The sequence below is a fragment of the Vigna unguiculata genome, unplaced genomic scaffold (genome assembly GCF_037176805.1).
Source record: "Vigna unguiculata cultivar grain cowpea cultivar isolate G323 ecotype 2 unplaced genomic scaffold, ASM3717680v1 ptg000193l, whole genome shotgun sequence".
Classification (NCBI taxonomy): domain Eukaryota; kingdom Viridiplantae; phylum Streptophyta; class Magnoliopsida; order Fabales; family Fabaceae; genus Vigna; species Vigna unguiculata.
In genome coordinates, this window is record NW_028196830.1 from 33,340 (window position 1) to 37,648 (window position 4,309).

The window sequence follows — 4,309 nt, forward strand, 5'->3', positions numbered from 1 at the left end:
AAATCTCTTTTTTTCCTATCTCTATCCCGATGAGCCGAAACTAAAGCTTTCAATTTCTGTTGAGTAATAGTTCGGGTAAGTCTTGAATGAGCTCCGCGAAAACTTGATACGAATAAACGAATTTTTGTCCTCCGTTTGTGAGCTATATATCCTCGTTTAATTCTGGTCATTTAATAAATGATATTTTCAGGAATAACTTTTTCATTTTTCAGTTATTCTTTTTTTCTTCCTAGTCTATTAATAACAAAAATGGATTCTTCCGATGTATAAAAAAAAATTCCAACGGCTCTTGCTACTATAACCGCCCCAACCACGATTTTTTATATTAAACATTTAACCTCAAAATCAGAAATTGTATAGATACTAGATATCAAATAAAATAAAAATAGTAAATGAAATAGGACACATATTTTTATAATGAATTGGTGGGTTCCTTCGTTTCTATGATTTTTTTTAGAAATGACCAGGTCCTCTCTATACACCGGAGCCTTTTTATTTTCATTTTTGATTCATTTAATGAATGTTATTGTTAACTTGTACAGTTCACACTCTGTGGCTCTACCCATGCAATATTGAGTAAGTAGGTTTTTTCACAACCAAATCTAATTCTATAGTAACGGTATTTAATTATGAAAATTTGCTGGGTAGCTGACCCTCTTATTCCATTCTTACAAAATCCATCAAAATACATTCATTAAGGACATACTTTATTTTTAATTGAAATAGTATTTCTCTCCGCTTAACGGGTAACTTTTTTTTGTTACCGATGGGAAAGTCCTTCTCATATGAAATTGCAAATGTGTATTATTGGTTTTGCACCAATCGAAACCATAAATTTTATACAAGATAGAAGAATGTAAAGAATTATATAATTATATAGAAAAGAATTATATATTAAGTTAAGATAGTGTGAATGTAGTTTTTGCATTCACACTATCTTAACTGATTACCAATACTGAAAAATTTTAATTTGTTTTTTCTTAGTATTTAAGCTGAACGAGTCGCACATACACCCTGGTACACGTTCCTCGACGTTGAGGGCATCCCCGAAGAGCTGGGGATTTTGTGACGTTTCGGATTGGCTGTCTTGTGTTTCTAATAAGTTGTTTCATAGTTGGCATGGTAAGTCGTACTATATATATCTATATTTTTGTATAATGAGCAGGTTTAGATCTATCCTAACCGTGAATTACTTATATTCTATATTCCTTATTTATAGCCTATATTAATTATATATACTATATTAATAGATTAACTCTTAGAGATTTTATTTTAAAATGTAAAGTAAGATAGAGTAAAAAATTAAATTTCCAATCTTGTATTTAATTAGAATAACCTTTGCCACCAATTTTTTATTCAACTGCTACAAGATCTACAATTCCATGAGCTTGGGCTTCTGCTGCTGACATAAAAACATCCCTTTCCATGTCTTCCGATATAACCCATAAAGGTTTGCCCCGTTCTTTGTACATAAACCCTTGTGATAGTTTCACGCATTTTCAGTAGCTCTTCCGCTTCCAGGACAAATTCTCCCGCTTGTGCCTCATAAAAAGAACTAGCAGGTTGGTGGATCATTACCCTGATTATATCACTTAAGTAGTATTTCCCTTATCTTGATAAATCTTTTTAGAATTCTTTTTACTATATTGGTAGATTGCTAAAGATTGTCTTTATTCCCAAAATAAAGGTAACAGAAAAGGGACAAAGACAAATAAGATAAAGGGCAAAAAGTATATTCAATAACCGTACAAGCATTTTCTGCGTATTGATGCATACGGCTTTTGTACTTATGCAATTCATTTTTTCCTCTATGGATAGAGTAGAGTATTTTCTTCGATGAATTTTGTTTCTACATTTACAAATTTCTTTTTTTCTATCAAAGAAAAAAGAAGTACAAAATCTACTAGGTCTTTTGGATCCGGATCCTTAAATAATAAACAATAGAATAACCAACTTTCTTTTTGAATCTATTTTTAAATACTACGATGGTTCCGTTGTTTTTTATATCATTTTGGTATTCAACAATCCAAAAGTTTCTTTTTTTTTTCATATATTAAGTTTTCTTCTGATTCAAATAAAAATTGTTACAAGCTTTCTGGTATGAAAAAAAACAAAAAAGTATGCGACACTACTAAAATGAAACTAGGTTTCTTATAGATCAGATAAAATGGAAAATACCCTCTTTTTCATACTACTCTTTCTATATATAATTAAATGATTCAAAAAAATTGCATATGGAATTCAAAATACCATGCTATTATTACTTTGGTTTTTATGGCGAAGGTATAGTATATATAGATAGATATCTATTCTATATATTCTCAAAGAAAAGAATCATTGGCGCCAAGCGTGAGGAAATGCAAGACGTTTGGTAATTGTGCCTCCTGCCAAAAGAAAGGATCCCATTGAAGCAGCTAATCCCAGACATACTGTCTGTACATCTGGTTGTACAAATTGCATAGTATCTTAAATAGCTATTCCAGGTATTACCCACCCCCCCGGAGAGTTTATAAACAGAGACAATTCTTTATTCTCTTTCTCTATGCTCAGATATATCATAATACTAATAAGTTGATTCGATATTTCACTATCAACATCTTGACCTAAAAAAAGTAATCTTTCTCGATAAAGTCGATTGATTAGGATTCCATTTTTTCCTTAAAAGCCGTACATGCACCTTTTGATGCATACAGTTCATCAAAAATTATATAAGCAAAAAAGGAATCAATGTGTCGATTTTAATCTTTCTCTTTTTCTAATGGATTTCTTCGAACTAAAAAAAAAGAAGAATATACTTAATTTAGTGAACTATCTTCTCATTGATGTATTGCTTTCATCGAGATCGAAGCCGAATCACAATGTAATTTTCTTGTTTCTGAATGGACTTTTTCAATTCTTTTAGGTTTCTTTTCTACTCTGAGTAAAGATCTGCCCGATTTGGATTTGCACATATAGAACAAATAGTCCAAAACTATGTATTTTTGTTAGAACTTCTTCCTTTTCTGAATTTATTAATGTTTTTTGTAAAATACAATATATAGATATGATAGAAGTAGTGATCGTAGAAATATTACCAATTGGTTTTTTCTACACAGAGCCTGGGTACTTGATTTTATTGGTCCAATTAAGCCAACCATAAATTATTCATAATTTCGAGTAATAATCTGGAAATTTTATCTAAAAATGAAAAAATCGATAGAATAGTACTTCATTACACTTCACGCTCCCCATTTTTTTATCTTTATGATTTCATCATTCTCTTTTGGGGGTGAAAGCGGGGATATCTCGATCGGGGGAGAAAACGGGTAAATCCCATATAACCTACTATATCTGACAAGTCGCACTATATATCAACCCAAGATGCATCTTTATCCCCGGGGGTTCGAAAGGGTACTCTTGGAACACCAATGGGCATAAAATGGACAAATAATAAAGTCATATATCTCACTTTAGTGTGGAAACGTAAGAATTAGCTTATCGTGTTAAAAAAGATTTACTTGATTTTATATTAATATTGCTTTTTTTTATAAAAAAGAAGACTAAATAAAGTCGAGTTGTTATAAATGGGTCATTGGGGTGATAAGCGAATATGTCTGCATTTACTTATTTAAATAGTCATAGAGAAAGTTGTCAACCCCTTTCGTCTCCCCACCATTGCGTATTGTTACTTATCCGGTATAGAATAAATCTGTTTCTTTGATTTCGACAAATATGATTGTTCCATTTTCCAAGAGAATCTACTGAAAGGCTATATTCATTTTTTTCCAGTGCAATAAAGTTACATAGTGTCTATTTTTTGTTGAAGGGGTATTTTTTCATGGGTTTACCTTGGTATCGTGTTCATACTGTTGTTTTAAATGATCCGGGCCGTTTGCTTTCTGTTCATATAATGCACACAGCTCTAGTTGCTGGTTGGGCCGGTTCGATGGCTCTATATGAATTAGCAGTTTTTGATCCCTCTGATCCTGTTCTTGATCCAATGTGGAGACAGGGTATGTTCGTTATACCTTTCATGACTCGTTTAGGAATAACTAATTCGTGGGGCGGTTGGAATATCACAGGAGGGGCTATAACGAATCCGGGTATTTGGAGTTACGAAGGTGTGGCCGGAGCACATATAGTGTTTTCAGGCTTGTGCTTTTTAGCGGCTATTTGGCATTGGGTTTATTGGGATCTAGAAATCTTTTGTGATGAACGTACTGGAAAACCTTCTTTGGATTTGCCAAAAATTTTTGGAATTCATTTATTTCTTGCAGGGGTGGCTTGTTTTGGTTTTGGCGCATTTCATGTAACAGGATTGTATGGTCCC